The following is a 26,335-nucleotide window of genomic DNA, read 5'->3' on the forward strand; positions in this document are numbered from 1 at the left end:
GGTAAGCAATTTATCAGCATATTGGCATTCTAGACTTCTGTTCTCATTCCAGCATAGCCTTTAGAAAAACTTCGAAGGGGAAAAATGCTTTTCCTGGCCACATTCTGTTTCCCCTAATGATTATTTCTGCATTGTCAGGATCGCCTTCTCTTCCAGATTTTGTTTCAACCATAAGAGTCCACAAAATAACTCTAATAGTTGCAATGGATTGATTTTCAAATATGTAGCCCAGAGAGGCAGCACAGCTCGGCATGGTTGAGAGCACAGACTGCAGAAACAAACTGTTTGGACTCTGGTTATACCACTTCCCAGTGTAGAACCTTGTGCAAGTGGCTTAGCAACTTTGTGCTTTAGCTTTATCATCTATAATACGGGGACAATACCTACCTTTTATGTTTATAGAGATGATTAAAAGATTTATTATATATCAAGCACTTGAACGATGTCTGGCACATAACAAGTACTTAAAACTAGGTGTTACTGGTATTTGGCATAGGTGAAGATTGTGATATGATCAATGTACTATGGAAATATAGAGAAGAAATTTATTGGGGTAGAGAAGTGATCAGGAAAGATATCACAGAAGATTTCACATTTTTCTAAGTCATCTTTGGAGAAAAGAGTTAATGCTATCTTTTTTTGTTCTCTCTCTAGCATGACAGCAAGTAATTCTGTCTTTGAAACAGCCATTTATTGCAACCTTCTTGAAAGATGGTTGTAACCTATAGGACTAGTATCCAGGTCAAGCTGTCTCTGGTGTAGTAAGGCTCAGGACATCATTTTTTCAAATCATGTCCTAAAAGTTGACGTGTGCTCTCATTTGAAGAAAATCTCATTTATAAAAATCTGAACTTGAGCAGTAAGCCATTGGCCACACTTCAACAGAACTATTTACTTTTCAAAATGATTTGTGGCAAGGTTAGTTTTTTTAAAAATGGCAGATCCTCCTTGAATATTAATTTATGGCATCTCAATTATGTACCTTCCATTTCAATGAAACAATATGAGCTACGGAATTTGAGATACTCGTGCATGGCACTGCGCACCTGATTAACATTATTTCTAATTCTTACACCAGCTGTAAGATATGCAATGTACATATTATTATCCATGTTTTACAGTTAAAGAAATTGAGACTCAGAGAAGTTGAGTAAGGTGCCTTAGTTTACACAAGCATGAAAGAGCCTTCATTAAAGACTGGATTCCAATGCCATGCTCTTCCCCACATGGTATAACTTTCAAACACATAGGTTGAAACATTCTCTAGTAGGAATCATAGTTATTTGTTTTTATAATTTCTTCACTAATAAAACTACAGATTATTAAGTCAGAGGAGTTTTTCAGGTTCTAATTTGTTTTTGCCAGACCTACCTTGCTACTTTTGGTCCTCTCCTTAGCATTGGTAGCAACACAAAACCATCAGCTTAGCTTCCTGCTCCCACCTAGTTCAGCTTTCCACCTCCCTTACCAAAACACCAGCTTGATGATGGAATCTCTGCTTTCCAAAACATAAGCTGGTGAGTGGAAATTTTATTCAGTAACCCAAACCCTTTTATTCTAATTAAGCCTATTTCAAGCCTCTGTCGAAATTTGGAACTGACAACTTAATTGGTTTGTCCAAGTAGAGGAGTGAGGAGAATGTTCTCCCTTACTAGGTTATACTAGGATTGTGCTTGTTTTTACAGTAATAGGAAACAAAAATATTCAAAGTATAAACTCTTGATATCATAAAAATTTTCCGTGATACTTTCAGTTTCTTGGGATCACTCCTGGAAGTCATATTTTAGCCATTCTTTGGTTACTCCCCAATCATTTTTTTTTCTTTGTGGTTGATGGTACTGTCCCTTTGCCTTGACTATATTCAACAAAGACTTAGCTGAGCTGCTACCTCAAAGGAAAAATATGCCCAAGATTGTGTCCAGCCATTTCTCTTATTCTAGATCAAGCTGTTCCCAATCTGTCCAATTAAGATGATGATATTTCACACTCCATAACAGGTTACCTAGAGTTGGATTCTGTCTGTCAAAACTTAATTATCAGATTCCATTGTTTCCTTCAGGTAGCAGTCTACTGAAAATGTGTGTGTGTGTGTGTGTGTGTGTGTGTGTGTGTGTGTATGTGTGTGTTTGCATCTGTACATATCTGTAATTTATTTGGCCTCAGCCCAGTGAGGAAAGAGGTCTACTTGGACCTAAGAAACACAAGGTCTCTAGGGAGGGATAAGGAGAATAATAAAAAGTAAGCTTCAGAACCAGTGCAAATCTCCCAATCTTGGCAATGTGTAAAATAACTATGAAGTCCTTCGCCTCTTCTCTAAATTAGTCCTCTTAATGATGAAGCTCATGTAGTAGGGCTACTGAAAAAGATTTTTCTTAAATGTCAGACTGAAAGGAGTTTTGGAGATTCCCTAAGCCACCTGCCTCCCCTTCTTGATGGCTTTACTGAGATTCAGGTAGGTGAATTGCCCAAGGTCATAGAGGTAGTCAGAAAACCAGGTCTCTGATGTTCAGCCTACTACTCCATCCACTATAAGATAGGTCGCTTGCTCATTTGCCGTAGTCTGTATCTGACATCATTTAGTATGCTTTCCTTCACTTCTTACAGCCACAGAAGTTAGAAACTACAGTCAAGCATTGAGCCAGTGAGAAGCATGAATTTATCAACATAATAAAAAAAGAAAGATCTTGCAGGGGGAGATGATATCCTGGGGACAGAATGCTTTGTCTTTCAAACTTCCAATATACTTAGACTGAGAGTTTAGGAGTTTTTCCAATGTAATCTTATAAGCAGATCTTCATTTAGATGAATAACATGGTACCTAAAAATGAGAAAACTAGTGTGGTGGAGCAGAGTATGAGGCTGTACACATCCAGCAACCAGTGTGATTATTAAATTCACTGGTAGCACCAACATGTTTCCCTTCTGGTTTCTGCTTGACTTTGCCTTGCCATCCATTTGTCACATTCCATATGTGAGAAATCTGCTGATTTTAAGTGGCCTCTAACATCTAGTTTTTGGTGTGTTTGTTTCCTCGTTTGGATCCATGTTTCTTGCAGGAGAGGGTTAACAGGATCATAGATATTGCACATACCAGACACAGCAGCAGGCTCAGGAGTCAGTGCAGCCGTGGAGCTTCCTCAGTCCGGTCTGCTGAGTAGCTTGCTCCTGTCAGTGCTGGGATCTTTACATTTGTTTTATGCTTTCCCTGGTCAATTAAAAAATTGATCCAATATTCCAATTTCCCTTGGCTTTGCTTCAACCTGTCAGAGCTTTTAACATTTGTCTTTGCCTAAATTGCTGTAGGCAGGCCTGGTTTTAACAAAACTGTAAGGTTGGCAAAGTTCATCTTCACCTGCGTCTCCTCCGTCAGTGTTCTTTCTCATGCCTGGCTTCCCCTGTCACATCCCTGCAGGGACAAGATCTCCAATGAGGGATGAGTTTATATTTGTGGATAAAGCATCATTCATGTATTCCATTCATATCCAACAAGAGTCTGTTGGGCACCTACTATGTTTAAGAAATTAGTTATTTGCCTAACAAATAAATTCATAATTTCTGTCACAGGCTCATATTCCCTTATATGAGTTCCATAATTTTTGCCATATCATCTCACAAACAATTTCTTTAATATTTTTCACTGAAAGTAATTCACTGTTTACTTAAATTCACATCAAAAGTAGATTTTAGAGCTTGTGTTTTATATCAAGAAGGCAAATTAAGTACTGGCTGCTGACTTTTTCTTCCACATCAAACCCGGGAGATGCTAGAAAATATAGAGTTTATTTGCACGAATGTACAGCTCGTCTTAACTAATGGTACAAAATTGTGAAAATACATCAGGAAGCTTAAAATCTCTGGGTCCCTTTTTAGGTGGTAGAAATGGCAACCTGAAGCAACAGACGGGGAAGGAGTTGGGGTGCAAAGTTCCGGGTATGTCGTTACCCCTCTCTCTCAGGGTGTTTTGGGAAGCCCAGGCTGGAAGACATGACCTAAGTACAACTCCAATAGAGTAGAATAGTGCAAATTCGACTAGCACTCTCCAGAACTTGAACTTCTCAAATCCCTAAAAAGAAAGGAATTGGAATAAAAAACTACAGCCTGACTTGAAGATCTACCCTGGATTATTCGATTTTTTTCCCATTTGTAGTATGATCAAGAAGGCTATAATAATAACTAGACATGAATGAGTCACATCAAGTCAGGCCAGAGCCCTGCTGGGATAGGGGCCCGACAATATGTTTATTTCTCCAGCAGATATTTATGGAAGGGCTGCTCTATGCCAGGCATCGCCCTCAGTGCTGAAGATGGTAGTAAATGACACAAAGTTTCCACCCACAAGGATTTACACTCTAAAGGGGGAAAATAGACAGTAAGTCTATGATAATTTGACAACTTCCCATGAGCACCATTCCCCATATTTTCCAATGAGGACCAGACAACTAACTGCCATAGGGGGTGAGTGTCTCTGGAGAAAAGAGAGCCTAGGATGATGGGACAATTGGTATTATGGGGAAAGCATATGTCCAGAAGAAGTGAAAGTGGTAAGGCAAACTCTTGTTGCATATGAATGGAATACATGAATGATGCCTTATCCACAAATATAAACTCATCCCTCATTGGAGATCTTGTTCCTGCAGGGATGTGACAGGGGAAGCCAGGCATGAGAAAGAACACTGATGGAGGAGACGCAGATGAAGGTGAACTTTGCCAACCTTACAGTTTTGTTAAAACCAGCCCTGCCTGGAGATGTAGCTCCCCTTCCTTAAAACCACAGATAGAACAAGCCTAGGGTTAGAGGTTATAATTTAAGGGAGCTGACCCTGTAAAAGGAATACTGATAAGGTAATAGTAAATTTTTTAAAAGTCACAAAATATTTAAGGAATGTGACAGTAATACAAAGCAGCAACATCAACAACAACAAATATACTAGAGAAAGGAGAGCTAACAGGGCAGAAAGAACAGAAACTTTCAATTAGTATAATATAGATCCTTAGGAAAATATATTGTAAACATGGGAAAAAAGGATAGATGTTTATAAAAAAGAACTAGTTGGAAATATTGGATGTGGAAAATATAATTATTAATATTTAAATAAAGGATTCAATGGAAAAATAACAGAACAGATACAAAGAGTTAATTAAAGGGCTAGAAAATCATATTGAGAAGATTTTTCCAATTAAGGAGATGGTATAAATAGGCAGAAAATATTTTTGAAAATTTAAGAGGTATAGAAAATCAAATTAGATTGAAAACATTTATCTAATAGGAATTCTAAAAGGAAATATTAAGAAGACAATATAGGAAGATAATCTTTGACGAAATAATGACTATCTTCCAGAACTAAAGAAAGTACATGACCCTAGATTGAAAATAGTTTCAGAGTGTGAAGCAGCACACAAGAAACAAACAAATAAATAAAAACATACATCCAAACACATCAGAGTGAAATTTAATTATAAAGGGCTTCCAAAGAAAAAAAGCAAATCACCTATAAAGCCACAGGCATGAGAAATAACATAAAATTTCTCAAAAGCAGCAAGACAATGAGATCATCCATTGTTCAGGAGCAGAGGAAGAAACTGATTCTAGATTATCCAGAAAATATGTAATTTAAATGATAGGGTGAAAGAGAAATCTTTTCACCTTAATACCCATAGACCTCATCTGAATTATTTTTTAGAGCACATTTCTTAAAAAGAATATGAACTAGTCTCCAAGGAAGTAATAATTATGGAAAGCAGGAATAAATAAAGACACTAGTAAAGATTATATATTTGAGTAAATAATGATTAAAAGGAAATATATATTCACAACATGTAATCTACAACTTAAAGTCATGTCAATATTGGTGAGATGACTTGTAGTAGAGACCAAAGTGAGATAAAAGTTGGCCAAGGTTCTTGTGGTGCAAGAGAGGCAGACATAGGTATTAAAGAAATTGAGACATTGGCAAGGAAAAGAGACTTATATGCTCTAATAAGTGAATTGTAACCATCATAAAAATTCAATGAAATACATAAGCTTATACAAGCAATTGGAAATAAAAGGAGGAAGGAAAGAGAGAGAAAGAGGAAGGAGGAGAAAGGATGGAAGGAAGAAACAAAGATTAATCAATAGACATTGTACTTAGAAACAAAAATAGTAGTGGAAATAAATTCTAGTTTATTGATATTATAATAAGTAAAAATGGCTCAAAGTCACAGATTTTACAAAAAAGACTCATAAAATTTTTAAAAATCTAGCTTTTTTGTTTAAAGATAGAGAAAGGTTGAAAATAAAGACATAGGAAAAGAAATAGTAGGCGAATGTGAAGCAAAGTAAAGCTGGGATAGTTATACTTTTAATATCAAACGAAATGGAATAAAAAGCTTACACATGTGTGTGTGTATGTATATGTAGATAAGTGTGACAAATGCTATAGGACAGAACTTAGTGCATTGGACGTGTTCTGTAAGAGCTGATTGTAATTATTAATATTTTTATTATAAGACAAAATATAGACACATCTATAATGCTGGAAAATTTCAAATAATTTATTTTAACAGTCTGCCCCCAAGGAGGTGGAGCATAACTCCCCACTTTTAAGTGTGGGCTGCTCAGCATGACTTCTTTCTAAAGAGTACAGTATGGAAAAAAAGAAAAGTGCAACTTTACGATGGAGAAACCTGACACACGCTCTCAACCAGCTGACCCAGGTTCATATCAACAGATGAAAAGAGCACTTTGCCCCTGTGGTCTTCCTCCCACAAATCCACAATCCCAGTCCAATCATGAGAAACACATCACACAACTCCCAATTGGGGAACATTCTACAAAATACTTGACCAATACCTTTCAAAACTATCAAGGCAATAAAAAATAATGAAAGTCTGAGAAACAGTCAAAAGTAAGAGGAGCGTGAGGGAACACAATAACTAAGTGTAATTCTTGGTTGTGGTATTCTGGAGAGAATCCTGGAACAGAAAAAAGGACATTAGGAAACAAACCTGAATAATATGTGGGCTTTTGTTAATAATGTATCAATATTGGTTCATTAATTCTAACAAATGTACCATAGCAGTGTAAGATGTTAATAATAGGGTTACCAGTTGTGGAGTATATTGAAACTCTCTGTATTAGTTTCACAATTTTTCTATAAATCTAAATTCCTTTTTAAAGTTTATTTTTAAATGCCACTTCACAGATATTTTTAAAAAGGATCATAGTCCTAAATGTAAGAGCTAGTTCTGTAAAATTTTAGAACAAAACAAAGGAATAATTCTTTATAAACTTGGATTAGTCAATAGTTTCTACAGAAGCAACATCAAAAGCATCAGTCACAAAAGAAAACAAAAATAGATTAACTACACCAAAATCAAAACTTTTGTACTGCAACCAATACATAAAGAAAGTGAAAAGAAACCCATAGAATGAAAGAAAATATTACCAAATTATATATCTGATAAGGGGATTACATCCAGAATATATAAAGAATTCTTATAATTCAATAATAAAAAGAAGAATAACCTGATTTAAAAAATGGACCAAGGATTTTATTAGACATTTCTCTAAAGAAGGTGAACAAATGGACAACATTTGGGAAGTCATTAGGGAAACCCAAATCAGAACTCCATTGTGATATCATGTTACACCTACTGGGTGGCTAAAATCAAATGTTGTCAAAAATGTGGAAAGAAGGGAACACTTACATACCCTTGGCAGAACTGAAAACCAGTATAACCTCTGTGGAAAATAGTATGGAGATACCTCAAAGAACAAAAGTAGACCTACCATTTGATCCAGAATCCTACTATTGGGTATTTACCCAAAGGAAAAAAAGTCATTTTATCGAAAAGACACTTGCACTCAAATGTTTATTGCAGCACATTTCACAATTGCAAAGATGTGGAATCAACCCAAATGCCCATCAATACATGAGTGGATTAATAAAATGTGGTATATGTATACTGTGGAGTACTATGCAGCCATAAAAATGATGAACTAATACCTTTTGTAACAACCTGGATGGAACTGGAGACCATTCTTCTAAGTGAAGTATCACAAGAATGGAAAAAACAAACACCGCATGTACTCACTATTAAATTGGAACTAATTGGTCAATACCCATGTGCATGTATGGTGGTAAAACTCAACAGAAACCAAGTAGTTGGGAGGAGTGAGGAGGGGATGGTTAAATTTATATCTAATGGGTTCAATGCGTGCTACATTGGTGATGGGCACACGTATAACTTTGACTCAAACTGCACAAAAGCAAAACATGTAATCAAAATGTTTGTACCCCTGTAATATTCTGAAATAAATACAGAATAATATTAAGGAAAAACATGGTCTCTGGGACAGAATTTGCGCTAAGCTGATTTTACTGCCCAACAGCGCATTTATCCAACACGGAGAGGTTTAACTCTGGGATGGAACCTTGGTGAATGAAGGTGATACAGGATTTTAAAGCCAAATCCACAAATGGTCCATAATCTAATAGGTTTCTTGTTTGATTGAATCCAGACAGTACAGTTGAGTCACAGACTGCAGACAGTTTTATCATCTGCAGACAGACCATTTTACCATCAGGGTATTTTTCTGCTGGTCCTAACCAATGTTCTAAGAAAAACTGTCCCTCTTCTTTCTTCAAGAGTCCTTACTGCTTGCTGTCTTGAAATTTCTCTTACCCTCCAAAGCTCAGAGTTCTGCAGATCCTCACTTTGAAGATTCATCCATACAGACAATGCTTTCTTATTTTTACCTGGTTGGGGCATTGGTTTGTATTCGTCTGTAAAACGGGGCCAATACTATATTCCTCAAAGGATTTTTAGGAGGATTATTAAGATAATTCAATGAAGGAAGATAGTAAGTGTATAGTATACTTAATAAAGACAACTTAGATGGAAAAACAAAGAATGTGGAGAAATTGAAAACTCATAGATTGTTGGTGGGATTGTAAAATGATACAGCTGCTTTGGAAAGCAGTTTGGTAGTTCCTCAAAATGTTAAACACAGAGTTACCATATGATCCAGCTACTCCATTCCTAGGTATATTCACAAGAGAAATGAAAACACATGTCCATAAAAAAACTTGTAAACAAACATTGCTAGCAGCATTATTCATAAGAGCTAAAATACAGAAAGAACCAAATGTCCACGAACTGATAAATGGATAAACAAAATGTGGCGTATCTATAAAATGTAATTATTTGGCAATAAAAACATGAAATACTGATACATACTTACAAAATGGATAAGCCTTGAAAACATTATTCTAAGTGTAAGAAACTAGACACAAAAGACCCCACATTGATATGAGTTGTCCAGAATAGGCAAATCCGTAAAGACTAAAAGTACAGTTGTGGTTGCCAGAGGCTGGGGGGTAGCAGGGAATGGAAAGTCCCTGTTAATGGGTGTGAGTTTATTTGTGGAGTAAGGAAAATATTCCAAGTTTGAGAGTGGTGATGTTTGCACACCTCTGTGAATAAATTAAAAACCACAAATTTTACACTTTATGAGTGTGAATATTATGGTATTTAATTATATCTCAATCAGGCTGTTATTTTTTTAAAGTAAGTGTTCAGAAAATTTGAAGACCACAAATACCATGTTTGATTGAGTAAACAGAGAATACAATGGTTTGTTGGCCCATACGAACCATTCTTCAAAATCAATCATGTATCAGGCCACAAAGAAATTTCAATAAATTCAAATTATCATCGTCATACACATTATGGTCTATGACTACAATGCCATAAAAGTAGAAATTAATAACAATACAACACATTTAACATTCCAATGTGAATAGAAACTATAATCATGTTTCTAAATAAGCCATGGGTTAAAGAGAAAATCAAAAGTGAAATTGTGCGATGCGCACCTCCGGGGGAATGGACACACTTGAAGCTCGGACTTGGGGGGGAGGGAGGGTAAGGGCATCATACATAACCTAATCATCTGTACCCCCATAACATGCTGAAATAAAAAAAAAGAAAAAGTGAAATTGTAAACTCTTGCAGCCAAATAAAATGAAATCGTATATTCCAAAATGTGTGATGTGCTCCTAGAGGATACCAAGAAGGAAATACGTATATAGCTTAGACTATAATTATCAGAACAAAAGCAAAACTGGAGATGCACGGAGGTAAATGTCAACTCAGTAGGCCAGAAAAATAGAAACAGAGCATGCTTAAAGAAACAAAAAGAAATTAAATAATAAAAATGAGGCCAGAAATCAATGAAGTAGAGAATAGGAAAGTAGGATAATTAAAAAGAAGTATGTTCATTGAAAAAACAAATATAACAGACAAACCTGTGGCTAAGCAGATCAAGATGAAAAGAAGAAACATAAAATAAGCAAATAAAAAAAGAAAAATGTGAATGTCTGTAAAATCTTTATGCAAGTTGCACAAAGACACAAAATATAATAAACAATTATATGTTAAGAGATTTGAAAACCAAATTAAATACATTTCTAGCAAAACACAGTGTCAAAATTCGCACAAGAAGATACACAAAGTATGAAAGAACAATGACCATTCAAAAAATTGAAGTGGTAATAAAGAACAAATGTACCCCTGACACACAGACACTTCCTTCTCATCCATCACACATTTTCTGGCTCCATTTTTGGTTTACTACTTCTTCCCCTCCAGTCCACTTGCCAGATTGCTGCCTGACTGCTCTTTTATAATAGCAAATATGATCATGGCCTACCCTGCTTATAGCTCTGAACTGGCTTCCTACAGACTGAAGGCAAAGTTCATAACCTTTGGCTCATTGTTTGCCCTGATTGTTTTTAATGGAATAAGTCATTCTTTTCCACCTTTCCATGCCTTTCCCTTTCCCTGGTATACCCCTTCCAACCTTTCCATCATCTCAGTACTTCTCATCCCTTAGAACTCAGCTCCTGGGTCATCTTTTCCTGGTATTAATATGCACGATTCACCCCCATCTGATTGAGCTTCACTCACTTTGCATTCTTGATGCAATCTCTACATAAGTAAATAGGATTTGTGCTCATAATTGTAACACTGGCATCACTTGGCACAAAGAGAAAGTAGGTGAAATACTAAATATGTGTTTACTTCGAATTTTAAATGGGTACCATGGCCTGCTCTTGACTCAATCTGCTGTTTGTCCTCAGTTAATAAAAAAAATATTAACACATGTTTAAGTGGTAAGAACTAACACTAAACAGAGATTTTTCTCTTTGATGTTACAGGAAGATGGGGAGAGAGAAAGAAAATTATAAAAGAAATAATTTCCTGAATTTCACTAGAAGTCGCATTATGTCCTATACATAGAAGTACATAAATTTGTCTAAGATATGTTTCCTCCCTTCAGAGAGTTCATGCCAGCCTTGCTATGGCATTTGCATTCTTGTATGGAACTCAAAGACAAAACAAACAAAACAACAACAATGATATGCACCCCCACAAAATCCATGGGCAATGGATCCAATGGGCAAATTTCAATCTAGGAGGATCTATTTGAGGGAAAGTATAATTTTGTGGTGTCCTTTAACTTATACCAGGTAAATACCATTTCTAATAAATGGTGCAATATTTTTCTTTGATGGAAGATACATGAAATTTGAACTTAAGGCATGCATGGCTTTTGAGGTTCCAAAGTCGCTTTTGATGGTAAAATTAGTTTTGAAGAAATTGTTGAATTGCACCTGATTTTCAGGCCAAAGCACCTCCAAATGTCATTGTCTTTCAGGTACAATTATTTCCATTTTAAGTTAGGGCAATTTCTTATTACTATATGGAATGATGGTTTTATAGAAATGCCACACCTTACAATAAAAATTTTGGCAAAATAGTTTCTTGCAATTAAGTAGCTCTTTAATCTGAAAAGCAATTTAGTTAAACCTTTATTTCTAAGCCACAAAAGAACTAAAGTAAGTAGGCAAACAGTAAATAAGAGTGCCTGTCTTGACAAATCCTAAAATCTTAAAGTTAGAATAACCATAGAAATCATCAACATGGTGTGGTAGAAAGAGAAGGCGAATCACAATTATGGAATAATTTCCATGGCCATTTCCTTTATAAGCAGGATGAGGAAAAAGAAGCCCAGAAAAAATATTTAATGTCTAGAGTCAGGCAGAGCAGAAACCAGGGTGCAGATTTTCCTGTCTCCAGTTATGTTTTTGCTGTGCCACATTGCTAATTTCACGCAGGATGGAAACTTCTAGTTTGGGCTGGAGTTCTTGTTCTCCCACTAACAAGCTGCATGCCTTTGGATAAGGTTCTCATACTCTTCTTCTTTTTTTTCCTTAACTTAAGGCTTATTCAAGTATAGTTTACAAGGTACATAAAATATGATTCATCCATTCTAAGTAAAATGAATTCAGACAAATGTGTTCAGTCTTGTAAACACCACCACAAATCAGGGTATAGAATATTTCCATCTACAAAAAAAAGTTTCCCCATCCTACTTCAGTCCTAACAAGAGGGTATATTTCTGTTACTTCCTGCTATACACAAGTATCAATTCTGTAAATGGCACAAGAAACAAAAGGTACATTAAAAAAAAATTGGAAAACTGGTTCGAGACCCCAGTACCAGAGGAAGAGCACAACACAGGAGATCTTGCATTCTCCCCCCAAAAGAGCAAGACCACACAGACCCAGTGTTTCGGGACCCATGATCTAGTCAAAAAAGCTTCAGTTCAGGTGGGCCTATTCCTCCCCAGATTGGAAGGCAGTCCACCTGGCAACATCATCACAGGGTAAATAGAAAAAAAGGGAACGAGGAACCCCAAATGGAAAGCCACCTTGTTCCCATGTGTCTGAGACTCTGCTCTCCAGAGACATTAGAGCAAGCAGATGAAATGGAAAAAAGGAACCCAGTTACAACTCAATCTAAGAAGTCTTTTTATCTCTGTGGGTCCAAAATTCTCCTACTCTGCTCCTTGTCCAAAGACACCGGTCAGGTGGTCGGGAACAAAACCAAACAACAACAAAAAAGGGCCCTAGTAACAGCAAGCAGCACCAACAGGAAACCTCTTTTTTCCCCCTCATGTAGCTGATAAAATTTTAGAAATGGATCACAGAATAGTGGTTGCCAGGGCCTTAAAACAGGGGTGTGGGGGGAGACGAGAGAGAATCTGTGTTGTTATAAAAGGCAACAGGTGGTATTCTTGTGGTTTTGGAACTGTTCATTATCTTGACTGTGGTGGTGGACCCTCAAATGTAGACAGGTGATGAAATTTTGTAGAATTGAATACACATACACATAAGTAAGTACAAGTAAAATGGGGCAAATCTGAATAAGATTGGCAGATCAATGTTAGTATCCTACTTGTGATATTATAGTTTTGTAAAACGTTATCTTTGGAGTAAACTGGGCAAGGTGTATGAGGATCCCTTTGTATTATTTCTTGCAACTGCATGTGAATCTACAGTTATCTCAATAAAATTTTCAATTAAAAAGTGCTGATTCTCATGCCATGACCTACCAAATTAGCCACTTCATGGAAGAAACCTATGAATCTGTTTTCTTTTTTTGTGTTTTACAAGGTTCCCTCATGGCCTTCTTGCGGTCAAGTCATTTCCCACTTCCTTGGTCCCTGGCCACCACTGATTTCTGTCACTACGGTTTTGCTTTATGAATTTCATATAAATGAATTACAGTCTATCTTTTGAGCCTGGCTTGTTTCATCTAGCATCATGTTTTTGAAATCCACCCCTGCTATTGCATATGGCAATAGTTTCTTTTATTATCAAGTTGTATTCCATTGTATGGATATACCACAACATTTTTTTAAATCCATTTGCCAATGGAAGGTCATTTGGGTTATTTTCAGCTTTTGATAGTTATGAATAAAGCTACTATAAACATAAACTTATGGACTTTTCTGTGAACATAGGTTTTCATTTACTTGGGTAAATACCTTAGAGCTATATTGTTAAGTTGTATGGAAAGTTACGTTTTCCTGTTAATAATGTATGAAAATTCCTGTTGCTCTGCATTCTTGCCAGCACTTTTTATTGTTAGAGTTTTTTTAATTTGTAAATTTTAGCCATTCTAGTGGTTGTTTAGTGTCCATCCCACCTCATCCCCACATCTGTCTGAAGTCTTTCAGAACAGTGAAGTGATTACTGACATAGAAAAATAGTGGCAGAGACCAAGTACCTGTTAGAAAAAAATTTTAACATGGTGTTTTCCTTTGCATGGTGTTGAAAGTTTTGCACCACTTGCTCTAAGATAATCTTTCTGACTTCATCAGTAGCTACTCCACTCAACTGTCGTACTAGGTTTCCTTCTTTCTTGCCTTTGTGCTGTTTTCTAAACCTCTCAAGCAATTGCATGCTTTTATGCATCAGTCTCTTTTATTATTATGCTCTTCCCTCTTTTTTGAACATCCTTCCTCGCTTTCTACCACACAGATCTCCACTTTATCTTTCAAGATCTAAATCAAAACAACTTTCAATATTTCTTTATATCATTGCCCAATGTTATTAACTGCTTTATTTATTCCTTGCTTTGTTGTGAAGTCACTTTATGTGTGACTCCATCAAATAATTAGAAAGTAGCCTGTTGTGTTATAAGCATCTGCTTTGGGAGAAATGCTTTTTTGTTTGAGTATAAACAGTTCCTCAAGAAATAGGAGCTATATCTTATTTTACTTTGTATTTCCTAGGATCTAATAACATTATTTGTTAAGTTGAATTTAATAATGTCGATTCTGTTGTTTTGCAGTATCCAGAAATGTTCTTTGAAATCTCATACAATTATTCTCAGTGCTGTTTACTAGTGTTTCAGGTTGTATGCTCTGCACATGCTGAGAGGGAATGTGGTGTGTAAAGTATTTATTAGATCAATAACTTTGGGAGAGAGAAGAATGGGGGACTGTAATGTAGTCCTAACAGAACCTTGACTAGACTGAGAGTGTTGCCCTCCAGAGGTGTTTTGTGTTGAGCCTAAATGGCTGGGTTTTCTCACCTTCTTCTCAGTCATGTGGATGTGAGATGATTCCAGATGGGCATGACGTTGGATGAGGCAACTCTCTAATGCCATTCCCACAGCCGCTGACAGCTGGAGGCTGTCCACGATCAGGTAGAGTAACAATCTTTCCTTGAAGGAAAGGGAATCTGGCACATCTTCAGGCTGACCACAATTCAGAACAGTAGCTAATATTTCTTTTTCACCATGTACCAGAATACTGCAGAAAGCCTAGGTACATTATCTTATTAATTCTCACCTTTTTCCCCAGAAGTAGGTATTATTTTTATTATTCCCATTGTACAGATAAGACAGCAGTCTAAGAGGGGGTGATTGGCTTGTTACAAGTCACACAGTGAGTATGTGGAGAGGCTTAGATTTTAACCCTGACTCTAAAGCTCAAGCATTTAACCACAATGGTATCCTATGAGGTCTACCCTACACCTGACCGAAAATCCTTGAAACTTGAAAATCCACGTGCACCGAAGAGTTTTTCTGTTAAAATAGAAAAGGGATGTCCAGTTGCCTCCCATTCTAAACATACGTGGCCTATTTTATTAGGCAGAGATTTTTTATTTGTTTGTTTGATCCAATGTGGTGTGTCGTGATATGAGGAAAATTTCCTTTCTGATCTTGTGCATATTCCGTGGGCTGATAGGTCACTGGGCCAGCATTTGAGTTAAGTCATGAGTTTGCCCCACCTGCCCACCTTGTTTGTGTTAATGGGAGGCACCCAATGAAGTGTCAAGAAGCTGCAGGGAGCCAGAGAATGCCCATCTGTATGTGTAGGCTGCCCAATTTATAACCTTCTAGGGACTAAGATGCAAGTACAGCAGTCACAAAGTTGCTCTCAGTTAAAGAGGTTTTCAAGACCATAATTCACCTTTGGATTTCCATGCAGCTGTAGGTAACAGCGTCAATTAGCACTGACAAATTCAGTGGTGGACCTCTTTTTCCCTCAATTATTTTTCGATAGGTCTATCTTAGATAACCAAATGAACTTTGAACAGGTGTGATTTTAAAAAAACTTCCTTGGCCTTCTCAATCTTATGTGTTTATTGACAAGGTAATAATATATATTTTTATATATATATATTTTAGTTTAGGTATTTCTAGTTATTTTCTATGCCTTACCTTTTTTTATGGATAACCGGAATATAAAATAAAGATCGACTGTTCCAGTTATTATTAGAGGTGATAATTTGCAGTCTAAGTGTGTTGCCATGGATACCTAAGAACCCCCAAAAGACTCAGGCCTGGGAGTCAGGGCCTAATCCTGAGGTGCTTTTGAATAGCACCAGCTGTCCGGAGCCTGAAAGGCGTGGCAAATTACACCATTATTAGAGTGAAATGGTATGGCTAAGCTAATTATTTGTGGGCTTTAGACACAGGTGTTCATAAAAGGCTGAACGTGCACTCCTAATGAAGTCTGATTGGGCCAGAACAACAGCCCAGCATGGGACTATCAAAGAGTTGTTTATAGTGTCTTTCATTTAAATAATAAAAGAGGCCACTGTAGGCCTTCTGTTCAGCCCAGTTTTTAATGTTGCTCTGAGTTCCTCATTACAGGTAATCATATTTGGTGTTTCCCTTTGACTTCGTCCAGTCATGGAGATCTGTTTTCTAATAACATTTTCCTTGATAGTCACACAACAATTTTATGTATTTTAGCCATTTCGTGACTACTTCTGGTTAATGCTACCTTTAGCAAATGCAACTTAACTTTACAGAATAGAAGATTAGAACTTTACCACAAATATTAGATTCTGGGAACTAATCATTCAGAGAGTTGTTAACTCCCCAAGTATTTCTATTTCGCTCCCTACGATACTTCTCTGATAATTTTTGTGCCCATAATGTAGTAGCAAGTTGATTCAAAAATATACATTAAAATTTTTTCTCATTAAATAGTATTTGATTCATCTCATATTTGAATATCATCAGTCATTAAGATGTATGTTTGATGGAAAATGTTACATGGATTCATTGTTGTGTGAGATTCCACTAAGTATGATAAAATACTTTTCTTAGCAAAGCAGACCTGAATTTACTAATCTTTGCTTCTTCTAAATAATGAAAAAAAATACTTTTTAATGTCCATAGTTTATAAAGAAGTTTACATTCAATAGTTATCAAACAACACTTACACATGTAGTATTTTGCTTCCAAAAAAATAATAATACGATAGATTTATTACTCTGATACTACTTTACAAAGAATTGACTCGTCTATTTTAGTTTTTTAAGCCTAATACAGCCCATGAGTGTGTTAGAAAGTGATCTGATTAGTACTGCTACATAATAATGTTGAAATACCTAGCGGATATTTTGCTTTAAAATTGTTTTCACTGTACAGCCTCACAGATGTTTGTAAATTCATAAAATGTGAAAACATATTTCTTTATAGAGAAGTAGCCTCCATACCACAATTGGATGAAGATGTACTTACCCACTCTCTGGAGGTAGAGAGTGGACTATTAAAATAGACAGATGCCCTATAAATGTGTCTAAGTCCAGATCAGTATGATGGCCTAACATGAGTGTAAATATACTGTTGGGTGATTGAAGAAACAGAGTTTTGTCTCTGAGTCCTCCTTGCAGTTCTTCTATGCATGTGAGTAGGTCGTTTCTAGAAATAATTATGAGGTCTTAAAGACAGTGATTAGTGGCTTTTATAATATCTTAGACAAACACACAAGACTTTCTACAATAGAGACAGAAATCAAATACATTACCTCTTTACCCAGATCAGAAAGTATTGTATACAGGAAAGAATGCTCCCAGAGGTGATTAGTGAGAAATCTTGGCAGTGGCCACCTTGAACCTGCCATAGTTATATGAATTATCATTCAGTTAAATTTCAACAATTATCTACTAAATACCTACTGTGCTTGAAGTTTTTTCAGAGAAAGGACTGGCCTTAGACACAGGTAGTTACCAATACTAGTTACTCTTTCATTTTCTTCTAATAAAATGTATTTTTATTTTATTTTTTCAACTAAAGAAATTAAAATTATAAAATAAACACAAAGAATCTAAAGAAAAGCAATTAACAAATAACATTTACATGAATAACAATAAAATAGAAAACATCAAATCAATAAATTTGATCTGTTAAAAAATTTAGGTCAGGCCGGGCGTGGTGGCTCATGCCTGTAATCCTAGCACTCTGGGAGGCCAAGACGGGAGGATTGCTTGAGCTCAGGAGTTCGAGACCAGCCTGAGCAAGAGTGAGACCCCGTCTCTACTATAAATAGAAAGAAATTAGCCAAACAACTAAAAATAGAAAAAATTAGCCGGGCATGGTGGCACGTGCCTGTAGTCCCAGCTACTCGGGAGGCTGAGGTAGGAGGATCACTTGAGCCCAGGAGTGAGAGGTTGCTGTGAGCTAGGCTGACACCACAGCACTCCAGCCCGGGCAACAGAGTGAGACTCTGTCTCAAAAAAAAAAAAAAAAAAAAATCTAGGTCATTTAAAATACCAATGAAATCAATCAAATATAAAAATCACCAGTAAGTTTGATCAAGTAAAAAGGAAAGAATGTACAATAAACAATATTAGATATGAGAATAAGTACATATAGAGACCTAAATACAAATATGGAAATTTAAAACTGTTAGAGAATAATATGTACAACTTCATGTCTAAAAAATATTAGTTACTTAAATTCTTGATAAAGTAGAAAAACTAATGAGACAAATAACTATGAAAAAAAATAAAAAGACATTCAAAAATATCACCTTAAAAAAGGTACTAAGTCAAATTAATTTTGTGAATGAGTTATACCAAACCTCCATAAAGAGAAAAACAACCTATATTTTATCTACTATTCCAGACCATAGAAAATGACTTAAAGATACCTTAATTTTGCATAAGCCAGGTGAAGTTAGTACACATGCACAGGGAGAAAGAAACCTAGAACCAAGTTGCATTTATTTAAAAAAATGAAATAATCCAAACAGAATATTAGCAAATCAAAACTAGGATTGTATTGAAAGAGAATTACATAACAATCAATTAGGGCTTAATGGAAAATAGAGTATTAATAGAAATGCAAATTTCGACACTCACATCAAAAAATCAAATTGCTCACAAATGAGTTAAACAATAAATCTCAGGCTGAGAAGGGTTGCTCATGTCTGTAATCCCAGCACTTTGGGATGCCAAGGTAGAAGGATCACTTGAGGCCAGGAGTTCAAGACCAGCCTAGGTAATGTGATAAGATCTGTCTCTACAAAAAATTAAAAAATTAGCTGGGCATGGTGGCACACACCTGTAGTCTCAGCTACTTGGGAGGCTCAGGCGGGAGGATTACTTGAGGCTAGGCATTTTGGGGTTGCAGTGAGCTATGATCATACCACTGAGCTCCAGCCTGGGTGACAGAGTGAGACCCTGTGTTTAAATAAAAAATTAAATAAATAAATAAATCTTGATAAAATAGCCCAAATTATAAAATTTGACATGTATATAGATTTTTAAAATAATAATTTAAAAATAGAAACTTCCTTAGGCTGGTAAAATATAACTACCAATAAAAATTAATAAACGTCATACTTAATGGTGAAGCAATAATTCTACTAAAATCATTAAAGACCTTAACCCAAGTAATAAAATGAGAAAAGGAATTGAATACAATTTAGACAGGAAGAAATTATCTGTCTGTTTGAATGAAAAAACAATTTTAGCAAAGGTAAAACAACAGGAGAAGACATTTTACAGAGAGTAGAATATTAGGACACAAAGAGAAGTGCTGTATCAGGATCCTCCAGAGAAACAGAACCAATAGGGTCTCCCTCTCTCTCTCTAGAAAGATTTATTTTGAGGAATTGGTTCACATGATAGTGGAGGCTGGTAAGTCCAAAATCTGCAGTGTAGGTTGGTAGGCTGGAGACCCAAGCAGGAGTTGATGTTGCAGTTCAAGTCTGAAGCTTAGTCTTTTTCTGTTAAGACCTTCACATGATTAGATGAGGCCCACCCACATTATGGAGGGTAAATGAACATTATGAAAATGTGTGTGATTTTTTTTCTTCTTATGAAAATGACAAAAGTCATAAATTGGCAATTCACTTAAGGAAAAAAAAATGCCCAACCTCACTCATAAACAGAAAAATACCAAGTAAAACAATAACAAATACTTTTTACCCATTAGACCTGGCAAAATTTACAGTTTTGATAATCTACTGTTGACAATAATGTAAAGTTATTAACCCTCTCATCTGCTGCTGTGTGGGAGTGGCAATAAAGAATATATTTTGGAAGGCAATTTTACAATATCTGTCAGTATTTAAAGCATACATACTTTCAGACCCAGTTATATCAAAGTTTAAGGATCTAATCCTAAACTCTTGCCTACTTGCACCAGGACAGTCATTGCTTTATCATTTGTAATAATGAAAAATTGAAAGTGACCTAAACATCTACCAATAAAAAAGGTACATATAAATGTATATGTAATAAAAAAAAAAGCCAGTCACAAAACAGTACATATGCTATATGTGTAAAGCTAGAAAATAGATTGATAGATATAGGTGAATGATATCAATGTACCCTGGATTGTTAAATTGCATGCTTTATCTAGAAAGAAAAAATTGTGATGTCTACGTGGTTGGTCTTTAATACCTTCTTAATCATCCTCTTCAAATTCATCTTTACCTCCAATAAGTTAAGGCTTGCACAGGGTTTTAATTGCCTCAGAACATCCCTCCTTGAAAAATTGTTATTTTAACAAGAAGCTGTGAGGAAAGATATATAAAAGGTGTGTGCTTTAACAGTAGAATTTTAGAAATTAGCATTCAAGAATAGAGATGGAGGTAGGGAAGGGAAAAGGACCTTTTTTGATAGCCCTGAAAACATCCCCAGGCAATAAACACCAAGTGCCTGGAAAGGTCAGTCCTGATTGGAGATGATGAGTGTAAGGTAAGAACCCATGGGGAGCAGTGGACAGTTAAGAGAGGCCTTGCCAGCTAAGCTAAGGAGTGAAAATTTTAACTGTCAGGTATGCACAGAGTAACTGAATGAAAAGTAGTTGAGGGGAGTGGTTGTGCGGAATAGTAATTTTTCGTGTCTCATGATGGCATGCAGATAATAAGGACCATAAAAATAGCCAACACCTACAATGCCTCTGAGTCAGGTGCGAATCTAAGCACTTCACTTGAATTCACTTATTTAATCCTCACAAAAATCCTTTGATGGAAACTGTTTCTATAACCCCCGTTTTACATGCGAAGAAAGGGAAGCAAGCAAAGACTTGAATCCAAGCACTCTGGTTCCAAAGCGTTTGCTCATTCATAGCCGTCAATGGAAGTGGGAAAGTCAGGAAACTTAGATGTGCTGTTGATTGAATCTTTCATTTCAGATCTTTGCATTAATAGTCATATGTGGACATGTGTGGGGATAAAAAAAGACACCTCTCAGGGGACAGGGAGTGGTCACTTATAGTTCCCTAAATATTCCGTAATCCTATAGGCTTCAGAGCTTTTGCCGACATTCATTGTTCTTCCTTGAAGATATATATATACTCGATTAGAGTATTTTGTCCCTGTGAAGTCTTTCCTTACTTTGCCCCTTGCCCTACAGCCAATTACCCAGGCCCCATTGTATTCCCAGCATACTTCTAGCCTGTGATGGGCTGACACTAGCACATGAATTCATTGCTGTGTCTATCTTCACACTGAACTCGATATCTAATCTTCTTGAAGACAAACGACTTACCATTGAGTTAATCAGGTTCTTTCCAATGGTGAGAAGCAGAACTATACTCTGGCTGGCTCAGATAATAGGGTTAATTACAAGAATACACAGAGAAGTAAGAACAGAAAATACTTCCAGTGGCCTCCTGAACTACTAGACTCTTCTTCAGGACACGGCCCCTCTGTTTGGCACTACTGTGATGCTGAAAAAGCGCCTCCTCATGAATGGTAGTGCTTTGCCACTCTGATGACTCAACTTCTGGTCTTTCTTCTACTACACCTGCTTTTACTGCTGCTGACTCACATTTTTCTAATGCATCTTTTTCCAGTGAAAATTTCCCAAGAGATTTAAATTAGTCACTGCCCTGAATAGCAAGCCATTGTTGACCAGCATTTATGTACAATGACACCTGAGATCTCTGGCTAGAGATCAGCTAGTCATAGTTGTGCCAGGAACTGATTCCTACACAATTGATGATGACCAAAGAAATGGCATCATGTAATACCATATCATGGTGACTCATGAGTAATAGGCCACCTGTAGTCAGTTCCATCAAAGGAAGATTTAGCCATGGAGGGTGTTTAGATCACCATGTCCTGTGCAATCGTAAAACTATCTGTGTATTCATAGAATCTAACACAGTGCCTTTCATACATCCGTACATAGTGATTGAACATAAAAGATGTCCTGAAATGACGAAAGAGACATCAAAGAAAGCAAGATACAAAGGATTTCTCTGAAATCGTCATTTGTTCAATAATTCAGTAGTCATTTATGAAATGTCTATTAGGTCCAAGAGGTTTCAGACAGTGTGTTGGGTGTAGGGAAGCAAAACTGAATAACATAAGGTCCCAAGCTTTGAGAATTTGAGTGTAATGGAAGACTGGCAAGCAAACCTACTATGGCAACATGGTGTAAGTGATGTAGAGGAATGTCACTGTGTCTCAGGTTTGAGAAGCAGGGGCAGGAATAGTTTGCTTTTCAAAATCCCCAAAGAGAAGTAATCAGTGTTAGGGAGTAGAAAGTGTAAAGAGTTTGGAAATCTGCTTTGAGAGAGCTTACCACAAAAATCATGGAGTCATGGAGCTGGAAGAGATTTTTAAAAAGTCTACATTAAACTAAATTACTAGTTTCTAATTACTTTCCCATGAACAATGGGTATACATTAGGGAAACTCTCAAGTGAGCTGAAGGCTACCCAAGCACACTTATTGGAAAATGATTAAATGGCAGGATGTGAAGGATTAAGTGGTCTTTTCCCTCTCCTTTTTTTCAAGCTAGTTAACAGGAATTTGCTTCAGAGCTCCACTGTGCAGTTAATGATCCATATGGATTTCAGTGCACATAGTGTAGGCACTTAACTCAATTATCAGGATGCCCTAGCTTTCTGCTTCTTTTAATTCATGGTTTCTAGATAGACGGGCCTTGGGAAAGATATAGTATATGCATCAGAGAAGCTTTAAATTGTTGGAATTGTTTCTCAGTCCTTCTGATAGGACAAGTAAGATAACATCATTTTCCTAGCTGAAAAGCAGACTTTGAGTGGTGGTTAGTAAATGGAGCTGATCTTCTTATGGCTGGGGCAAGATTCTCTCTTCATAGAAAGTTGCTAAGTGTTAGGGAAAAAAGGGGAAAAGGGATATGGCCATATCAAACAGCTTCCAAAACAGTGGAAGGGATGGTGAAGTATCTAAAGGCCATTTCACACAACCAGAGAAGGTACTAAGACTTTTTAGCTAAGTCAAGTTAAAGAGAGAAAGAGGCAAAGGCAAGTCTGAAGGACTAGAGCATATTGTAGGGTCTGGAGCATACAGATGGTCCGTAGTGCTCAAGAAAGCAAAACTAGGACCAGGGGCCGACATTAGAGCCATCTAATAGTTAAACGGCCTGCCTTTGTAATAGTGAATTCCCTGTTTTTGAAATCATCAAGAAGATATCCTCCCCCAAAAAATCATCAGAATGAATCCGAAATGCTATAGAAGAGATTCTTGCCTTAGAATGTACAATGGGAGGTGAGGATGAGGCTGGTGAGGTGGCCTCTTAGGGCTCCTTGCAAACACATGATCCTTTGAGGTATGATCAAAAGCTTTGTCTTCTGTAAATATTCCTCTCAGTAACCGGTCAAACTGCTTGAAATATCCACATGTATTCGTTCGTCCATGCAAATCCTGACTTGTTTCAGATACATTTATATCGGAAATTTCTACCCTTATTGAGTGGGGCATTACCATCACCTCCTGGAGGCCTGGTGAAAAAGCAAACATGACTATAATAACTCTTTAATGATCTCATTTGACCCTTCACAACAACCTCAGTGAAAGAAGTAGTTGAGATATAGCCCTATTTTACAGATGAGGAAACTCATTTCAGAGAAACTGTGTTACCTGGAGAATGGAATTAGGGCTCATTAAGAGATCGTGACATGTTAATATGGATACATGCATTTCCTCATCAGAGGAGTTGTTAACTTGAGTTGGGAATCCCCATATAGCTGCTGTGATTGGATGCAGGAACATTTTCATGGGTATGAAAGATTAGAAAGCTTTGAAATCTAGCGTCCTGCCGGGGCAGTGCAAAATCACAAGTATTTACTGCTGGTGAAAATCGTTAACCTTCTTCCCAAGTTTGTACGGGGAATTTTGAGAGCTCACACATCAGAGTGTGCTGTGATGGTAATTTACATGCCTTTTGTTATTCAATACTTGCAATAACCCAATGAGTATCACTGTCTCCATTTTAAAGGACAAACTTCAGTTCCTCAAGGAAAACTATTTTAAAAACAAAGGCAAGCTACAAACTAGGAGATTTTTGAAACCTATTGCTGTCCAGAATATATAAGGTATTAAAAATCAGTTACGGAAAGATGGTAACCCAAAAGAAAAGTAGGCATTTTAGATTCCTCTAGGAAAAGTTCTTTATTAAGCAAATCTGAATGTATTAAACCTAAAGCTATAAGGGAGAATATCACCTTTACAAATTCTTGGTGATACTTCAAAAGGAAGAAGTTAGGAAAGGGCATTTATAGGGCTTTGAAATCTGGGATTAATGGTTTAGGTGAATCTTTCAAACTGTAATTGGGCAAGGTTTGATACATAGTAATTTAGAACTGCTGCACTTGGTGGGCAAGGGTCTTAAGACAAGCTCTTTTGAGCAAACTATTGTCCTGCTAAGAGAGCTGTTTTTCCAGATGAGCAAACTGTTTGCTCAGGTTAATTGGCATGCAAGGAATGTCTGATACTAACAGTGAAATTATGTTGACCCAGGACATCTCATCTTTTAGTCTAACAGTTAAGTTGGGAGGTCTGTTTCAGCCCCCCTGGCCCCTCACCTTTGTAATCATTCTCCAAGCTGAGCTGGAGGACAGAGCATTACCATCTGGGGATAAGATTTTAATCCAGATCCATGCTCTTGACTAGGTTATGATCACAAATCAATTTTCTGGTAGTAGCCATTTATACTTAATATTAGGTATTTCTGTTCTTTCTTTTGGATGATCATTGTTGCATTACTTGACAGGACAGGGACTGAGCATTTGAAACAGTGAAGATCACACATTTGAGCAACAGAGAAAAAACACTAAGAGAAGGATTTTGATAAGCTTGCAGTTCACTTTTAAGCCATTTGCTAAGGCTGCACAAATTAAATCAGATTCCATCCTTAATGTGAAGCACACATAGAACCAAATGTGACAGTATGAGCCAAATTATTGTGTTGCACTCTCTTCCTCTCTGTTTCACAGATATTTTAAATAATATTACAGATTTCAAGATGTAAGTACAACATTCTACCCCTTAAATGACACGTGTTCTACCTTGAAAGGTCAATATTATATCTAGGACTGCTCTGTTTTGAATCATCATGTGTTCAATCTCACGAATTCTTCAGGTGAGGTGATCTTTGGCCCTAGATGCCTTAGCTATCTCCTTTTTCAATACATGAGCCAAATATATGACATTTCCCAATTATCATTTCTTTTGTAAATTATGAAATGAAGAGAGTTGAGGAGAGGAAAGCAGTTCTGAAATCAGCCTCAGTGGTTAAAGTTTTGCACCTCAAATGGAGACCTAGTTGATTCTCCTTCTTGGATTGTTACCTAGAAAGTCCATTTGCTGAGATGGGAAATGACATCAGGGACTAATTTGAAGGTAGGCATCAGTTCATCGCAGGAACGGATCCCTGTCTAGGTTTCAGGTAATAGCCAATAAACTGTTTGTTTAAATTACTATATTTGGAATTTTTGTAGCGGGAAGTATTCTTAATTGAAACATATTATTGTGGTAAACCAACATCCTGTGTCATAATTAAGAGTGAAATATTAGATGTATTTTATTCCGAATAATTCAAGGATGTCCACTGTTGCTTCTACTACTACTAATAAAAATAACTAGTATTTATTGTTGACTATGTACTGTGAACTATACTAATCACTTTACATATTTACTCATTAATATTTACATCAGGCCGGGCTCGGTGGCTCACGCCTGTAATCCTAGCTCTTTGGGAGGCCGAGGCGGGCGGATTGTTTGAGCTCAGGAGTTCTAAACCAGCCTGAGCAAGAGCGAGACCCCGTCTCTACTATAAATAGAAAGAAATTAATCGGACAACTAAAAATATATAGAAAAAACTAGCCGGGCATGGTGGCGCATGCCTGTAGTCCCAGCTACTTGGGAGGCTGAGGCAGGAGGATCGCTTGAGCCCAGGAGTTTGAGGTTGCTG

This window comes from Propithecus coquereli, unplaced genomic scaffold (assembly GCF_000956105.1).
Source record: "Propithecus coquereli isolate 6110/MARCELLA unplaced genomic scaffold, Pcoq_1.0 Scaffold37, whole genome shotgun sequence".
Taxonomy (NCBI): Eukaryota; Metazoa; Chordata; class Mammalia; order Primates; family Indriidae; genus Propithecus; species Propithecus coquereli.